The 19,584-nt window shown below is 42.1% G+C and overlaps 1 protein-coding gene across 4 annotated transcripts in view; it reads right to left on the bottom strand.

Annotated features, from left to right (window-relative positions):
* NEXMIF (neurite extension and migration factor) overlaps window positions 1-19,584 on the bottom strand; it is a 206,230-nt gene that overhangs the window by 67,871 nt on the left and 118,775 nt on the right. For all 4 annotated transcript variants that reach the window (XM_053373902.1, XM_053373905.1, XM_053373904.1 and 1 more), the window contains exon 3: window positions 7,065-7,123. The gene's annotated coding sequence lies outside the window, so the exon portion shown is untranslated. The remainder of the gene's footprint in view (window positions 1-7,064; window positions 7,124-19,584) is intronic.

Below are 19,584 nucleotides of genomic sequence, written 5' to 3'. Positions count from 1 at the left end.
AGGATCAGGTGGGTGGGGAGGGGAGGCAGCAATAGTTATCAGAAAAGCAGAGAAGTTAAGAGGAGGAGAAAATAAGACCCCTGCGCTTTGCATAAGAACATAGGAAGCCTTGCTGGTTCAGGAAGCAGGTCCATCTAGTCCAGTGGCCTCTGGCTAAGAACAGACAACCAGCTGTTTCTCAGAAGTTTACAAGCAGGGCTTGGTGGCAACAGCTCTCATCAACCACTAGGACTGATAAATATATTACTAGTTATTAATTTATATTTTGCCTTCTATATGTGACTTCCCTCCCATTGCTTTGTTTACCATGATGCCTGATGAAGGAGTCCGGACAGCTTGAAATCATGCAAATAATCAATGTGGCATTTAGGTAGGCCAAATGAAGAGGTTGCCTTTAATAACCTTTAATTATTATTATTTATTTATTTTTAATTGTGGGCTGACTTTGCCTTTCATTTATCACACATTTCTCAGGGTTTAGTCATAGATCATTTATACGTCGCATTTCCCACAGAAGCATTTGTTCTCAAAGCAGCTTACAGGAAATTATTGGTCAAATAGTGCAGTAGACATAATACATTTTTTAAAAATAGTATCACTCAACACTAACAATTCAAAGTTAGCAATTCATACAAATGACATTAAAAGGAAACTGGGAGCATTAAAAAAAGATTTCCTGAAAGGTCTGTTGGCAATACTCCAAAGAGACCCTGAAGCTGATGGAAAACCTAGCAACCCCTTTGCTACTTTTATACATAAACTCAGAAAGCTGGAACTACTGTGTGCAGCCTTCTTGTGAAGAAAGTAAGCAGCTGTGCCTTGAGGGCAAGCACAGTGTTTCTCCCCCTACCCACCAGAAGATGTCCCCTCAGGCCCAGGAGACAAATGGCCCACTATCTGGCTCCCAGAACTCTCTACACGCCACACCACTGTGTGGCTGGGATGTGCCTCTCGCTTTCCTGAATGGCTCAATTGCTCTACCCATACGATGCGTCTGAATACTAGCTGCTGGAAATTTCAGGAGAGGACAGCGCTCTTGTGCTAGAATCCTGAACTTGAATGTGGTTCAGCATCTAGCAGGCAGTCAATGTCAGTATTTTAACACTGATGTAATATGCAATGATGTAGTGATGTATGGAAGTGAGAGCTGGACCATAAAGAAGGCTGCTCACCAAAGAATTGATGCTTTTGAATTATGGTGCTAGAGGAGACTCTTGAGAGTCCCATGGACTGCAAGAAGATCAAACCTATCCATTCTTAAGGAAATCAGCCCTGAGTGCTCCCTGGAAGGACAAATCCTGAAGCTGAGACTCCAATACTTTGGCCACCTCATGAGAAGAGAAGACTCCCTGGAAAAGACCCTGATGTTGGGAAAGATTGAGGGCACAAGGAGAAGGGGACGGCAGAGGACAAGATGGTTGGATAGTGTTCTCGAAGCTACCAGCATGAATTTGACCAAACTGTGGGAGGCAGTGGAAGACAGGAGTGCCTGGCGTGCTCTGGTCCATGGGGTCACGAAGAGTCGGACACGACTAAACGACTAAACAACAATAACAATATGCATAAAGCTGGGTGTCCCACTAATCACCATAGCATATATGTGCCCTGTGTACATAGAAAGCAAGGGGGACACAGGCTCAGGTAGGAAGGTGGCTTATACTGTGTCATACTAGCTCAGTTTTGCCTAAACTAACTGGCAGCAGCTCTCCAAGGTTTCAGACAGGGAACATTTCTAGCACTACCTAGAGATGCCAGGGATTGGCCTGGGAATCTTCTACGCACAAAGCAGATGCTCTACCACTGAGCTATAGGTTCTAAGGCATGGGAAAGGCTTCCCTCACCTGCACACCCCTTTTGATATACCCTTGTTTCAAAAGGATTTCTATAATAAATGGACTGGATCAGCCACTCATTCACAGGGCCTTCACAATGTTCCCAGTCACTGTCTGTATAATTGCTCCCCCCTTTCTCAGGGGTTCTGCAATATTAATGTCTCAAGTGGCAAGAAAACAGAGATAATAATCCTGGGTTGGCCTTCCTTCTGTTGGGCGGGGAGTGGCTTTGGGACTGTGCATGTCTTTCTGTAATTGGGACTTCTCCCATTTATCTGTGTGAGAGAATGCAGAAACTAATGCAGGGCTTTGGTAAGATGAAAGGGGAAACTTAATTAAAACAAGTTTTGAAGTCCATCAAGATGATTTTTTTTATCTTGTTCAGATTAGCAGCCATCTGAAATTACACTCTGAATATAAATGGGGTGCCTAACACTGGACTAGATGTTTGGCTTTGCACACGAAGCCCTTACTTTAAATGTCAAATCTCACACCAACTTCCTCTATTTTTTTTTTTTTATAAATTTTTTTATTGCTTTTTTCCAGAATCTAAATCCATCATCAATAACACAACAAAAGCGGTTTTACAGAAAGAAAAAGAAATTAAACAAGAAAAAATTCATTTTTCGAAGTCTTTTTTTTTTTTCATCATCCACTGGACTTCCCCATCTCCTCCATCCCTGCATTCTTTATAATAAATATAAACAGCAAATTAATACCTTGTTTCCTGTGTTTTTGTATTTTCATCTAATTATTCACTCTGAAATTAAAACTTTTCTCAATCATTAACTTTGTTTCTATCAACTCCGAATTTCAATACTGAAGCATATTTACCTCAAACCTTAGCAAATTTTTAACATTCATATATCTTATAATGTTTTTGTAAATAGTCCTTAAATTTTTTCCAATCCTCTTCCGCAGCCTCTTCTCCCAGGTCTCGGATTCTGCCAGTCATTTCGGCTAGTTGCATATAGTCCATCAGTTGTGTGTGCCATTCTTCCAGTGTGGGTAGCTCCTGTGCCTTCCAGTATTTAGCTATGAGAATTCTTGCTGCAGTCCTCTATTTTTGACGGTGTTAAAAAGTCTTAAATGATTGTGATTTTAATGCAATGCCTAAAAATTATGCATACCAGATGAAAATAAGCATCAATTTTAAGTGTCATGTTGATTCCTTGTAAAGTCAATTAGTTGCAGGACAAAACTTTCAACATGAGAAATAGGTAGAGCCAGCATGGTGCAGTACTGTAGTTCCATATACCTACCTCCATTGCCCCCTACCCTAATATATATACATCTCTTGGCATACATCTCTAAATAAACAATTAAGTCTGAATTTCAGCCATTTAAATGCAATGGCTACATGAAAGCCCTTAAATATGCTGGGGCACCTGCTCTCCACAGGCTGGACCCACCATTGTTGCTGCCTTGTAAGTTTGAGGGTTGGGGGACGACAGTGGGAAGCAACGAGAATGCATGGGAGTGTGGGAGAATGGGGGGGCTTTACCAGTAATAGTGTCTCTTTATCTCCACCCCCTCTGCAAGAAACCTGGGGACAGTACAGTGGATGCTCAAGTTGTGAACGTGATCCGTACGGGAAGCACATTCACAACCCACAGCGTTCGCACCCTGCAGCGCCGCTTGTGCGCACGCGCGGGTTGCGATTTGGCGCTTCTGTGCATGCGTGACTGCCGAAACCCAGAAGTAACCCGTTCTGGTACTTCCAGGTTTTGGCACGTCCGTAGCCCAAAAAAAACACAAGCTGAAACGTCTGTAACCCGAGGTATGACTGTGGTTTGTTAAGGGTACTGAGAGTTGCTAGCGGTCCCCTCATAGTGCTACCATTCCTTGCACTCTTAACATGGGAAGCTGTTCAAGTGGTATAAAAGTGCTTTAAACATATGTTATGCATGTGATGTGTGAGAGAGTGGCGGGGCATAGTGAGAGAGAGATAATGTGTATGTTTTCGGACTGAGTGACAAAAGGTGTGTGTGTGTGTTCATGTTGAAATAATAGGTATGTGCAGGTGGTGGTGATTTCTAGGAGGAAAAGAGAGAGTGTGTTTGGTTTGTGGTTTGGAGAGAAGGGGGAGATTGGAATAGGTGGAAGTTGGCTTGAAGGAGAAATGAGTAGACTGAAAATTAAACAGGAATTGACTTGGTTATGAATTCATGGGAAATAGATTTGAGGATGGTTTTCCTATTAACCTGAGGCAAACAAATACATTTTTGAAGATTTTATTCAGAAGTGTTTTAGCGGAATTACTTAGCATGTTTCTGTGAAATGGGTTCACTGATGGAGCAGATAGGTTCCATGTGGCTTTGTGTTTTGCAGTTCACACCCACCTTGCCTTGCACTTAGGCTATTAGGCAAACTACTTGTCTTTTATTCTCACCAATTTGCCTGATGTTTTTGTGAGTTGCCTCTCCTACCGCAGTGGCCATTTTGTGAACATACACACATTCACAGCAATCATTTTGTGGCTGTGTCCACAAACACACACTCAGAATTCCAAATATGCTGCCAAATGTTGGGAAGCCCTGTGCTAGTGCGATTGAATATTGGGAATGAGAACAGACAACTGGCACAACAAAACTGACGTTGATCTTTCCTAACAGTGAAATTACTTGTGAATACTTCCATTTGAGATGGTCATATTGCTGCACTGAAATTCCACAGTATTAAGGCTTTTGTGCCCTGTGGCCCAAGTTCAGTTCTGTATCAGCGAGCAAACGAGTTTTGCTGCCAGCTGAACCCTTAAGTCCAAGCTGACACTAACACCTGCCTGCATGTTAGATCAAGGCCCTTTCCAAGAATAAATTTTTATATGCTGCTGCTTTTTTAAAACTGGGCTACTGCACAAACAATTCATTCTACTGAGTGGTAAGTTCCACACCAATGCCATTTCTTAAGACGTAGCTCTGGATCCATAAACCAGCATGTCAAAGTGTTAACGGACAGCACTGACAGGAGGCACTTCCGAAAGCCTCACGTCGCAGCGCTTGCTCCAGCTTTCTGACAATGCTGGCATTTAGACCTAGTCCATTATCTGTGCCTTGCACCATGTACTATTAGTTTCATATTGAGCTTTCTTTAGGAAACAGAAGAACTGAATCAATTTCTTGGGAGGATAAACTTGCAGCTACAAGGAGGTGGTGTTGGGGAGGAGCTACAATTATACTTTTCATCCATGAAAGGCAAATCAGATGGTACTGAAATCCCAGCAGAAAACACAGATTAATTAAAGTCTGCATTTTCTAAATCTGTTATTCAACTCAATGCAGCTGTTTGGTGTGTGTGTTTCGTAATTATTCCTTTGCTGTGATTCTCATTGTATGTTCTTACTACTGATGTGCTGTTAGAAAAGGACCTTGCACTAAAGGGTCTTGTTGGTTGCTGAGAACATACATGCGAGAGGATGCACAAGAAGGCATTACAATTAAATTTGTTTTCCTATGTCACCTCAAGCTACATGACAGCAAGGTTTACCATATTAGTGGGTGCTTGAATGCTGCAATTCCCTTTTGCAAACTCATGGCAGCAAGAATGTCTCATTAATATATTTACCCTGATGCAGTTGTGTTAAACTAGCATTGTAATTTTGGAAATGGCTGTTATGCGAAGCTTTCCATATGTCTGCAATTTCCCAGACATAGCTGGAATACTGCAGTCAGAAACCGATGTTTAGATGTTGGCATTTCCTTTGCCAAAAAAAAAGCTCAACAACTTTTGTGTTGTTATGCAATTGTGTCAAAATGAACCTAACCAGGGGTCAGCAAACTGTCTAGGCTTGGTAACCAATAAGCATTTCTTCTAGACAGTGAGAATAGAGTAAAAGTGCCTGACTGAGCATGCACAGAGTGCCTTCCCTTTCCTGCATCCTTCCCTCTCTAAGGCATGGACAGAAACTTGTAGGACAAAAAAAGCATGTCTCTTTTTAGAGATTAAACATTGTGTCTTCCTCCTTAGCAAGTATACTATTCTAATTAAATTAGCAGTGTCAATGTGCACATCACCAAATATGTTTAACTTACTGATGTTTTGTTGACCATCATGGTCATATCAACCACAGAAAAAATATATACACTAACACAATATTAAAGAACAGCACCAACCAAAATATAATTTTACATTACTCTATACTACTACTGGGAGGGACGTGGGTGGTGCTGTGGGTTAAACCACAGAGCCTAGGGCTTGCCGATCAGAAGGTCAGCGGTTCGAATCCCCGCGACAGAGTTAGCTCCCATTGCTCTGTCCCAGCTCCTGCCAACCTAGCAGTTTAAAAGCACGCAGTGCAAGTAAATAAATAGGTACCACTCCGATGGAAAGGTAAAGGGTGTTTCCGTGTGCTGCTCTGGTTCGCCAGAAGCGGCTTAGTCATGCTGGCCCATGACCTGGAATCTGTATGCCGACTCCCTCGGCCAGTAAAGCAAGATGAGCGCCGCAACCCCAGAGTCGTCCATGAATGGACCTAATGGTCAGGGGTCCCTTTACCTTTTATACTACTACTACTACTACTACTACTACTACTAATAATAATAATAATAATCCATATTTTTTCCTGGAGGGAAGGATGGGCATGCATACCCCTAAACATTTTGTGAATCAAGAAACTGAATCTTTTTTTAAAAAAATAGTTTCTTCTCTAGAATGGTGAACCATCAGTTCTGTTGCTACTCCTGATGGTGGCCTCATTTCCTGTCACGGTGTTTCTTGAGTTTCAGACGGAAGCGAGTGTTTAATGAGCGTACCCCTAAAACATTTTTTTTTAGGAAAAAAAGCACTGATGATGATGATGATGATAACAACAAAGGTTAAAAAATGAGAAAATATCTAAATATGAAAGGTGAAAGGAACCAACACATTAAAATAACACACATTGCAATTCACAATATTAACCTTACTAAAATTTCTCCTCAGTTTTTGGGCAGCCGTTGCAAATCTCATGACTGTGTCACCAAATTGTCAGAATCAAACAACAAATATGTGATTTCCCCTGGATCACCACCACTATGAGATCATAATACTTAAAGTCAGAATAAACCAATTAGAAAGCAGACAACTACTCTCAAAAGCCCATTTCTAGTTTTTCCCTAAATCCCAACTAGCTCCATTTGGGGCTCCTTCCACCTGGGAATGGGTGAGAAATTTCATTCAGTTCACATTTCTAATTAACACTTTCCCAAACATTGTGCAAACACAGAGATGTGGCAAGATGAACTCCACACTTACCTAGAATGTTAAGCCTGTCCGGATTGTATCCTGGGACTATGATGATGCTTCTTGATTACCTAAATTAGGAGAGAGGGAGAGAGAAAGAAAGATGTATGTGTTTAGAAATCTTTTGAGTTTTGTGTGGCTAAAATGCAGCCTACTGTCAAAGGTGAGAGACACACCTGTGCTCCTCCCACTTTTCCTTCTAGCTCCACTCACTTTTGCCTTTGGCCCCGCCCACCACTGGCATGTGTCCCTCTGGAAAGTTCCCCTTAAGGAAGTGTGGTGCTCAGGATGAAAAAGGTTCCCCATCTATGCCAGTGGTTCCTATACTTTCTGGGGCCACTGTCCCCTTGGTTCCATAAGCTCATCCCCAGTGGCTCCTACCCGACCATATGAAAGCCATATTGAGTTCCAATTGCAAAAAAGGTGTGTTATGTATGTATGTATGTATGTGTGTATGTATGAATGAATGAATGAATAAATAAATAAATAAATGCATTATTTAGAATAGCAGTTTGCTTGACCAACTAAAACTCAGAACTGTAACAATTAATTGCACATTTATTCAAAACCCAGTTAAAACTATTAGGTTTAATTAATTCAACTAAACTTATGAACTTGATCCAGCGATGCCAGCTCTTCAAAGTCTGATAGTCAATTACGCCTTCAGCGGCCCCCTGCTGCCTCCATGCCTCCTAGCAGCCTCCCCAAGCAATCTCACCTCCTGCCTTCGGAACCACTGTTCTACATTATCAACCTTGCTCAAACAGGAATCTTCCAACTCATTGTTTAAAAGCAGCAGAATGCTGTTCATAGAAAAATATCATCATCACCAGGCATTCATTAAACACACACACACACTTTGAACCAAAGCTCTGTCTTCTTTCCTTCCTCTTTAAAATAAAATAAAATATACATCCATGATCAAAGTAGAAGACGGCCTGTTCTGTTACTGAAGGAGGTGAAATTGCCACAATGTGAACATTGCCTCAGATGCACCCAGTAATTCAATGCTATCACTCTCAATGTATTTCATAGCCCTGACACAGCTGTTCTCCCCCTATGGAATGGAAGACTATACTCTAGCACACATCTCTTTCTCTCTCTTTCTTTCTTTCTTTCTTTCTTTCTTTCTCTCTCTCTCTCTCTCTCTCTCTCTCTCTCTCTCTCTCTCTCTTTCTTTCTAGAACAGGCAAGAAAGAAGAGCACTCGCCTCATCTCATCTTGCCATCCCCTTTTCAATCCTCTTACTGCAAAATATAATCAGCATTATCTAATAGCAATGTTAATATTAGCAATAAAATTACTTTTCGGTGTAATATGTAACACCTGTTAATTATCCATGTACTGAGTAATTGCATAACCCATAAAGGATGCATCTCCAAAAAAACCCCCAACTTCTTCCCAGTGGGACAAAGTGGCAACTGGGATGGGGGTGGAGGTCTGCACCTTGAGCCAAAAGCTATCAGCTCGGTAATGTTATGAGTTGTGGGTGTATGGGTTTGTAGGTGCCAGATCCTCTTAAATTCCTGGGTCCAATGTGAGTTATTTTATTATTTATTAAATTTATATACCGCCCTATACCCAGAGGTCTCAAGGCGGTTCAGTGTTTGGAGTGTTAAAATTGGCTGCCAGACACTGGATTTTGCAAAGTGTTAAAATACAGGTGAAACCAGGTTCTTGTGTTCAGGAAATCACCTGGGGAAATCAGCCAAAGACAAAGCCACAGGGAAGGTAATGGGCCATTAGGAAAGCCAGAGAGAGGAAACTTTGCCAAGGGCTCCTGGGAGGCGCCCCTCCTCCAGCTTTGAGTTTGTTAGCAATAGCTTAGAATTGCAGATGGCAGGATGAGCTTGAGGTGGGGAGGTGACAGTCTGTTAAACACAGCAAGATGGAAGCAGAGAAAGAGAGCCATGGCTGGTGTCTGTTTGAATCCAGGGCTGCAGCTATGGGAGAAGCAGGGACCTCTTGAAGTGTAATGCTATAAACCCCTTCATCTTAGGCTCAGGTTGTATATAAAACCAGGTTGTAAATAAACCAATAAAGACACAACAGTCTCAGCTATGCCTCATTTTCCAAAAGGAAACCCTGGGTAAAGCACGCCTGGAACCCCTGGAATCTCACACCGCTCAGAGATTGGGGTGGCATGTAACAATATGTTGGACTGAAGTCTGCAGTCTCTACGGCAATGGCTAATCCACACAGAGGCAAATGGCAAAAAGAGCACAGCACCCCATTGATGGCAGCAGGACCTAAACCCCAAACAACAGTGGTAGCCAATCTGGGCAGCAAATCTGGACTGGGAGGAACAGGCAAGAACAACAGAGGGAGAGAGGACTGTCATCCAGAGAAAGGGGAAGGAAAAGATCCAGGAGTTGCAGAATGGAGCCTTGGATCCAAAATAAGATATGTCTAGGGGGCTACACATAGGGAGGGCATACTACTCTACTGACCAGGAAATAAGATTCAACCTGAAGAAATCATGCAACAGGGACTATGCTCATATAAATTGCTGGTTGGGTCATTTGACTGACAAGATGTTTGGTATCTTATATATTTGTAAATCGCTTATAAGTCCTGTGAAGATGACATGGAGGGGATAGGTGGGTCCCAAGAAGGAGGGGGAAGATGTGGAACTAGACGACCAAGCAGGGTGGTGCATGAAGGCTTGAACGGGGTGTCTGTTCTAGAGCAGCATGAGTTTAGAGTGTTGGACTAGGGCCTGGGAGACCAAGGTTCAAATATTGACTGTACCATGAAGCACACTGGGTGACCTTGGGCCAGTCACTGCCTCTCAGCCTAACCTACCTCACTGGGATGATGTGAGAATTAAAGGCAACCAAGAGCTCCTTGGAAAAAAGGCTGGGATAGAAGTTCAATAAACAACAAATAGAAAACAACATTCTGAAAGAGGCAGGCCAAAGCAAAGGAACAGAATAAAAAAGCAATGAGGGAGTTATGACTGTAAGGATAGAGTACTTTCCATGCAGAGAACCTTCCATAATATTCTATTAATGCATGGTGAAGTTTTAATAAAACGAGTCATCAAGCACTACCATTCTGATCTCTTTCCTCCAGCCAGAGCTAGTTTAATTAGCTCAAGATCATTATACAAAATGGGGAAGGTGGGTGGATTACTAATACAGCCATTCCCCACCCCGTTTACTGATAAATGACATAGGCTTGTCACCTAAATTAATCTCTTACAAAAACTGAACTGGGCATGATTTTTAATTTTTTCTCCCCTCTCCCCTTTAAAAAAATATTTCATAGTTCTATCTCACCTACCAGGTTGGTAAATCAGAAAACTTACAATCCTCATCTTCATTATCATTACACGCTTCTGAAAGAACCTAAAATGCATTGTATAAGAATTACAAACCACTTCACATATGGCCCGTGTACAGCTGTTTGCCACAATTGGGGGACCTGCATTTCCTCTCTCTCCCTCTTTCCGTGACATTCAGTGACACAAAACATGTGAAGCCATCTCCACCTGCAGGAGCAGAAACCAATTAAAGGTCTCAAAATGCATGATGAGACATCCTCAGATCACACCACTAACCTTGATGGGTGTCATGTACCCAGAGGCTGGCAGTGACCAGAGAACAGTGTTAGAGGCTACGGTGTCACCAGTTAAGAAGCCAGGCTGGGTACTTTGATCTGAGCCTGGTGCTGCTGAGCAAGGGACCACTGAACCCAAGGCTAGTAGGCAACAGTCTACCAAGCCTTATTCCACAGAGTATCAAGGTCTGTGTAGGACCGACGTCAGAGCCCTCACAAATGCCTTCCATTCATTGTGAGGAACTGAATGCCTTCTACAGGACACCACCGATCTAGGGGAACAGGTAGCATACCAGAGATGCAGAAGACATGCTCATCTTCAGGCCAAAGGGTCAACCCTTTAAGGCAGTGGCCCCCAATTGGGTGATAATGCCCCTTGAGAGCAGTGGGATTACCAAGGGGTACTAAAAGGAAAGGTGGGCAGGGGGCACTGGAGGTATAAATGTCTATTGGATCAAGTTCACCAGTTTAGTTGAATTAATTAAACTAAATACTTTTAGCTGGATTTTGACTAAATGTGTAATTAATTGTTACTGCTTTGAATTCTATTGTGTTATTGCCTTCCTTAGTGGGTTGTGCAACTCACTGTTCTGAATAATGCTTTCTATAGGGTAGGCTGGAGGGCGTGGGGGCATGGGGATTGAGTTCATGGAACCAAAAGGGTTCTCTGAAAAAAAATTTAGGAGTCACTGCTCCAAGTTCCCCATAAGGGGGCACAGTCTAGGCGAAGAGGTGGGAGAGGCTCACAAGTGCTCAAGTCACTTCCAGCGCTAGCTGCTGTCCATGGTGCTGCAACAATGGATCTGCCTTGCTCTGTGGGCTCCTCCACAAGACCAGACCAGGGCAATGCAGGAGAAAAGAGCAAGTGAACCAAACACACTGGCTATCATATAATTCTGTCCTAAAGAAGCCATGAGAAAGACGTAAGGAGGAGAAAGGAGACAGAGAAGAGAAGCTAACTAGACAGCAAGGGGACCACAAAATTAGAAGAGGGATGAGAAGAAAATCTAGAGTATGCAAAATTACTAAACTGGGAGGGAGAGATAAAATGAGTTGTAATAGCAGGATTCTCAGGAATCTATGTTTGTTTGCTTTCACCTTCGGGGGAAAGAAAACAATTATTTGATTAAGTTTAGCTATTACAATCTGATCTCTGTCTGTACATTTATGTGCGCACACAGTGCAGTATTGTATTTGAGCAGCCTGGTAGGCATGTATAATATGCATGCAATGTGGGTACGAGTCAGGGATAAAGGCTAACTGAGGAGGGGGGCAGAGAGAGAAAGAGACTGTGAATCAGACGACAATTAAGGTTCAGCTAATGTTTGCATCCAAATGCCAGGACTATGGAATGAAAAATCACATAATGCAGCAGTGCCTGGTGGGGCAGGGGGAAGAGACCACCTGGGAATTTCACTTACTTGGCCCTTGAGTTTCATGATGGAAGAAGGGTGTGTGTGGTGTGTGTGTGTGTGTATATATATATATATATAAGAGAGAGAGAAAGGAAAAAATGAATTAATGCATGTTCTGGGAGAACTCTTATTTAAATAACCAGGAATTCAGCAGCATGAAAGCTCAGGTTGCAAAAGCCCTATCCTGGCCTTTCAATCCCTAACGTAATGTGGGAAAGTGGACTCAAGCACAATAGCTCCCCCCCCCCCACATCTTCCATTACCATCTCCATCACCCTCCAAGAATTGGAGGAATTGCTCCTGAAGTAGGGCACCCTTTCTACATGCATAAGATCCTTACACAACTCCTGCAACACCTTTGCCTCCAACAAAGGGTTAACCCCTAGGGTTGGGGGGAGTAACCAAACTTGGATTCAGCTGAGAGGGATGGATTTATGAGAATGGTGGCGCTCCGAACACTCATTCCTGGTCGCTCATTCTCAGATAGCAGGCAGATTTACAGCACCTGCTTATCTGGTTGGCAACCCTTCAAAGCCATTCTAAGACTTCAGCAATTAAAGCAATCATCCAGCTGTGCCATAGAGAGAGAGACACACCTCCCTTTTTATCATTTCCTGCTCTGGGTCATGGGAAGTTACAGCTAAGGAGTCTCAGAGTTGGCTGACTTGGACAAAGATGTCCAGCTGTATAAAACCCATTTGCATCAATCAATCAAGGTCCCCGGCTAAATCCTAACTAGCATTCTGCTTCCCTTGTTCGATACTTACAGCTGGACTTGGACTCTGCAGCCATTTCTCATGGGGCAGTGGTGAGAGAATGATGGTGAAGTATTAGGGTTAGTTAAAATAGATTGTTTTATTGTACCTGCTCTTCCCCATCAAGATGTCTAGAGCTTGCAATCTTTTATGTAACTCTTTTATTCTATTGAGCAACAAGATCTTTCTGTAGCTGCTATTTTTGTTCTTTAAAAAAATTATTTGGGTTTATAGAGAAAAATACAAAACTTAATATCAAATATCTTTTCCTCCTTTTTTTGGTCCAAACTAAGCCTATTTCAAATCTTTAAATAAATATGTATTCTTTACCTGCTGGTTTGGTCATGGTTTGACTTGCCGTGATCTGAATCTAGTGTCTGGGCCTAAACTTGGGCTATTGCACAACAAGTTAGTGTTGAAGAGTGTTGAAGAGTGAACTTCTGGCTCATGCCCAAGAATCTCCTAATAATTGGATCTATTGATTGGGCTTCCCTCAGACTTAAACTGGAGAAGATGGGCAGCAGCTTTCAAACAGGGAAAACTGGAAAGGGATGTCACCAGCATCCTAGTCTGACAACCATGGATCTAAAGATCTGCAGAGGATGGGTGGGCCAGAATGTTGAAACAAAGCTATTATACTTGCAAGGAATGAAAGAAAGCACAGCAGAGGTAACTAACATGGTGCCCTCCGATTCCCACCATCTTTGGCCATTGCCCATGCTGGCTGGGGCTGATGGGAGTTGGAGTCCACATTGGCTACCTCTGCTAGAGAGCAAGTTCCAGTAAAACTGTGGCAGCTTTAGGTCAAGATCCTGGAAACCTTAGTAGTTGAAGTTCTGGATATATATAACAATCTGTGAAATTCAGGAACAAATTATAAGCCTTAGTGTAACTTCATTAAGCAAGATAAACTTGCTTTGGTGATCATGTGTTAAAGGAGTTTCTGCCTCTGAATGCCTTAACGAGAACATAAAAGGCATCTGCAATTTCCACTGCATTCTATCTCAAAGTCAACTCGGCAAATGTCACTATGCTAACACTGTTCCTCTTTATTGGGTGTGTTATTTAATAATGACAGCAAAACGCTTCTTCGTTCCAACTCTACAGAATATAAGAGCACACAGTTGCAGAGCTACAATGGATTAATTTGCACAACTATTGCTTTTTTGTTGTTATCTGACACATATTCAGAGTTGATTTTACTAACTGATTTAACTGACTTAAAGGGGACTTGCTTGTCAGATGTATAAAAGGGACTTAAAAACACAAAGAGTTGCTTTCTAAAAGACCTACACACAGAGAAAGCTTGGTGCTGTTAAATGAGTACATTCCAGACCTGCAAGCACCTGGTGCAGACACCTGCTGCTGCACAGACCAAAACAAGTGCAGGTGGGTTGACCAAAACAATGGAACGCCACACAAAGAACCCATACAGTTCAGTATCTCTTTTCTAGTGGGTACTGATTAATCGAGTTTACTACTGGTGTGAAGGCTGGGAGGGGCTTGCAGTTAGGGAAAGCCCAAATTGTATATACACTATATGCATCAACCATTTGGTCTTAAGGCTGCAATTTACCAAATTCAATGGAAAAAAATCTCGATGAACAGTAATGAAGGCTTAGAAAATGGGTGCACATGAACAGAAGATTCTGCTCACTGAAGCAAACATTCAGATCCTCCAAATGATGGAGAATGCATATAAGTAGGCAATATCAAATGGGTAATGTGCACACTGACCAGCAAATGAACCTATTTTCCCCTTGGGGACTATCCACATTTCCTGGTCAATGTGTGAAACTGATGCTGAGGCTATGCAGATGAGTCAGGCACCATCCAAGGCATCAAGTCACATCCTTCATCATCCACAATGACTAGGCAATATTCAGAATCCTTTGTCAATGGTGCCATTTTGTACTTATTAGGTATTAGGGCATGTCATTTTAGGGGGTAACTTAATTTCTGTCATTTTAGGGGGTAACTTAATTTCTGCAATTTTTTTCAGGGATGGGTCTTAAAAATAAGTTTTTGGGGTGTGAGGAATTCAAATCTGCTATCATGTGCTATTTTGTGATTGGACAACGTTTAGCTTGGTAAGTCTATGTTTGATGAAGAAGCACATAAACTGCTTTTGGAAAATCAAACAATTTTAATTTCTGAAAATGTCAGGTAATGCTTAATAATAATGATGATGATTATGATGATGATAAAAAAACTGCAAGTACTTGGCAATAGTTTTTAACAATTTACTGTACTTTTCCGTGTATAACACGCTCCTTTGTGTAAGACGCCTACTTGGCGGGACTCCAATTTCAGAAAATGGCCCAAAGGATAGGAGTTGTTGAGCTTTTGGGGGGAGAATTGCCCAGAGTTATTGAGCTTTGGGGGGGGGGGATGCAGCAAATCACTAACCTGATGGTTGCAATTGCTCATCCCGCTCGTTAACGATTGCTCGCGTTTGCTACAAGCGTCTACCTGATCGCCAACAGTGGAAGTCTACAGCAAGCACAATTGCCGCAGCGGCAGCCAATCCTCAGCAGCCCTTGACACACTATTTCCCACAGCCAATGCAAAGAAATCCTTGCTGCAGTCACCAATCACACTACAAATCGCCAATGACAGTCTGCCGCTCACGGCTGCAACCAATTGCCCATCACCCATACCCACTACCTGTGTATAAGATACCCCAGGTTTTTAAACCTTCTTTTTCAGTAAAAAAAAAACACCTAGTCTTATACACAGAAAAGTATGGTATATGCAATTTCACATACATTTTACTTACCAAGCAAAACTAAATTAATTTAACCATTTTTTTCAATTGCCAAGTCATACTACAACTTTTTAGCAGCCTTCACACCCTAATTAGACATGCCTTCATGAAAACCTGCACAATCATTAGCAATCATACACATTTCACCAGGCAACCTACATGCATTAGGGCACTGGGGATCTAGATTCTCAAAATAATAGCTTTATTCTTAGCTACTAAGAGTGTGACAGGGCAGTGGTCTTCTACTTCCTCTGCTCAAAACTGCCAGCACTATTAAAATTCAACACCACACCACTGAACACAGCATGGCATGTGAGGCTGTGGAGTGAGGAATGATGTATGGCCATGGACTACTGGAATAAAACACTGGGTAATTGCATGAATCCATAAATGGTTTGAAAGTTCTCTAATACAACTCAGCCCAACTAACCCTTTAGATCATTTCACACAGACCACTGGCTTTGACCCTAGAAGTCTTTGGTGACCGTTATGAATGCATGAGCTGCATGAACAACTAGATAGTATAAGACAGCTTTCTGTGCTCCTGAGTCAGATACCGTAATTCATCCATCTTGCTCAACAGTGTTGACACCAACAGGAGCAGTTCTTCAGGATTTCTGGCAGGAGCCAACCCTATCCTTACCAGGAGATGTTGGGAATTAAACCTGAAGCTTTCTGCACATGAAGCAAGTGTTCTACCACTGAGCTACAGCCCTTCCCCACCAAAAGAAACTCTCTGCTAAGTGGCAAAGGGAACTTTTGTTGTTTGAGACAGAGGGTATCTCCTGCCAGTCACCCAAGGTTGTTGTGGGGATTAAATGAGAAGGGAAATAACAATGTATACTACCATGAGCTCCTTGGAGAAAAAGGTGGCATATAAATGCAATCAAATATATAATAAATGTTGTTGTTGCTGTGTTCTTGTTTTAAAAAAACAGGCTGCACCTTTTGCAATTATTGTGACAGAGCCTGAAATAATTTTCTCAGGTGATTAGTATATACAGAGTTAAATTTTCCCATCAAACCTGATTTAATTCAAGTTTAAAAAGGAGTTAGCAGGCAGCTTGTGTGTGTGAATAATTTGAAAAATGCTTAGATTCTTTGTAACCCAAAATTAAGCAGGTGGTGCCATACTCCTTAATGGAGAGGGGAGGAGAAGATGTAAAAAAGAAAGGGTTGCACTATGCCTGGTATTATGTCTGGAGAAGGGGCAAATGTGAAGGAAGAACACAGAGACCTACAGAACAGAAGAAACTATTGGATTTGGAATGTTATTGCAGTGGCCGAATTCCCCCCCCCCTTAGATTATGCAACTCTAACAAGAGTGACATTGCTCCAGCTGAACTCACAAAATGTACCCTGCATGGGTCTTGGGTGCACTATGCTTTCAAACCAAAAGGCCTTTTTAATGTCTACATTTCTGTTTCTTTCGTCCCCCATTCTCCACCTTCATTTTTAGTATAAATATTTTTTCCCACCCCCTCGAATTAGGAAATTAATGAATGGTAGAATTTAATATTTGGAGTATTGGAGAGAAGGTGCCAGCCAGGTATAGAAGTTGGTAAGAATGACCAAAGGTCCTGGAAGCAAGTCATTAATACATCAATGGAAACCATAATAGTGGCAAGAGGTACTCTACTGGTGAGAGGGAGGTTACAGGAAGCAAGATGTCACACAGGAAAAATGTGCCCTTTTGAAAAACAGGCATCTGCATAAGGGGAGCAAGCAGACAGAGGGGGGGGATTGCTTGGGAAAAGGGTTCTTGGGAAACAGAAAGGAAGTAGGAAGAACACCATGCACTGCTGTGAAGGCAGAACCAGAGGTGTAAGAAGGGGGGCAGGCCGCCCCAGGTTCCATGATGGAGGGGGTGGCAAATTATCAAGAAGCAATTACTGCCCTACTAGGGCAGTTCATAAATTTTTTTTTTAAAAAAATGCCTCCTCCAAAGGTCTCCAACCAGGGCCGAAATTAGGCTTTATTTCACCCGGGTAACAGACCCCCCTCCCCATGCACATTTGCGTACACACACAGAGACTAGAAGCCTCAATAGTACCCCTCTGGAGGCTTCACCTAGGGCAAGAATCCTGGCTAGCCACCCCCCCCAAGCTTAAGTGTGAACCATTCACAGTGGAATCAGGTGTTAAACAGGGTTGTATTATTGCCCCAACTCTATTATTTTCTCTATTTATTATGATTCTACACTTTGTCGAATGGAAACTCCCCCCACCCAGTAGAAATCATATATCGAACAGATGGAAAGCTCCTTAATCTGAACAGGCTGAAAGCAAAGAGTAAGGTTACCTTAACTTCCGTCATAGAACTTCAGTATGCTGATGACAACATAGTGTGTGCACGCTCAGAGGATGACCTCCAAACCATCCTAAATAGCTTCGCAGAAGCTTACAAAAAGCTTGGTCTATCACTCAACATCCAAAAAAACCAAAGTGCTGCACCAACAAGCATAAAACAATTGCTCTGCAGTGACACAAATCCAACTCAATGGTGTAACGTTGGAAAGTGCTAATCACTTCTCCTACCTGGGTAGCTATCTTTCCACAAGGGCTGACATTGCTGCTGAAATCCAGCATTGCCTGAGCTCTGAGAGTGCAACTTTCTCCTGATTGAAGTGTTTGAGGACCGGGACATTCGCAGGGAAACCAAAATGCTTGTTTACAAAGCTATTGTACTACCAACCTTACTGTATGCTTGTGGAACATGGACCATTTATAAACACCATCTCTAACTCCTTAAAAGATTCCATCAATGGTGTCTCCAAATTTTTTTACATATCACTTGGGAAGACAGGCAAACTAATGCCAGTGTACTGGAAGAAGCAAAGATCATTTTGTTGCGGGTCCCTGCTATTCTTAAATTCCCAAATATATATATAATAAAATTTCCAAAAAAATAATAATAAACATGTACCAAATACTTTCAGAGTTCCCCAGCTATTAAGGTTGTCCTTAAAGAATACTATAAAACTTCAACTGGTTCATAATGCAGCAGCCAGGTTGCTGATTGGGGTTCCATTATGGGTGCCCTGGCGCCACCAAATTCTGTTACCCCATATCTGTAACATTATGGCAAAAAGAGGAAGGAGCAATATTGTGCTGTTGGGCCAAAGCTGGAATGATCCTGCATTTATTTCCCTCTGCCATGATGAAATCATTACATGTAGAGTGTTAATTGCAACATCTAATAAGGTAGATTAGGACTGTCAGTCAACACAGTTTTGTTTGGTTGTTGGTTGCAATCTTCGTTAGTTTTCTTCTTTGTTGTAAAATAATCAATTCAGTTCTGCTTTTAAGATATATTTAGAACAGGTATTTTGAGAGAACTTAAAAGATTTCTGTAAAATATGAAGATGCATTTCTTTGTGCAAATGAGAATAATTTGCTACATAGACTTTCTCCCATTGTCTATTTGCCTGCAATTTCCACCTCATTTACTCTCTTTTTTCCTGTGTCTCTACCCTTTTGTTTAGTCTTACATTTGGCATTCCTTTAATTTATATTTAGAGTTACCCGACACCTTTACATTAAAATCCACAATTCACATAATGTATGTTTCTCTGAGAGAAAGGATGCCTTAACGCTAATAGCTGCAGATAGGATAGAAGGAGACAATAATCCTTGCTTTCCCCACCACCACCACATAGGTTCTGGAAAAGGGATTTCTAAACTATTGACAAGAGAGTCTTTTGAGGCATAGTGATACTGGTAGTCCCCAATTCTTACCATTCTAGGATGTGGGAGTGGATTTTTTTACAAAGCCTCCTTAGATGACTTGGTCAGTATGGGAACGTCCACTTCTACGCCCCAGCTATCCCCAGGCTTTTGATATTGTAGATACCACATCAAGAGGGAGGCTGTTCTGTATGACAGGCCTTTAGTTTGGTGGCATCTGTCCTCTAGAACTTCTTCCCACTGCATATCAGACAGGTGCCATCTCCATTATCTCGTTGGTGCCTGCTGGAGGTCTTAGTTTTCCAATAAGCCTTTCCAAGTGCATATCTGTCTGTCTGTCTGTCTGTC

The sequence above is a fragment of the Podarcis raffonei genome, chromosome Z, assembly GCF_027172205.1.
Source record: "Podarcis raffonei isolate rPodRaf1 chromosome Z, rPodRaf1.pri, whole genome shotgun sequence".
NCBI lineage: Eukaryota > Metazoa > Chordata > Lepidosauria > Squamata > Lacertidae > Podarcis > Podarcis raffonei.
The sequence above is the reverse complement of the archived record's forward strand: the minus strand, read 5'-3'. Positions and strand labels throughout refer to the sequence as shown.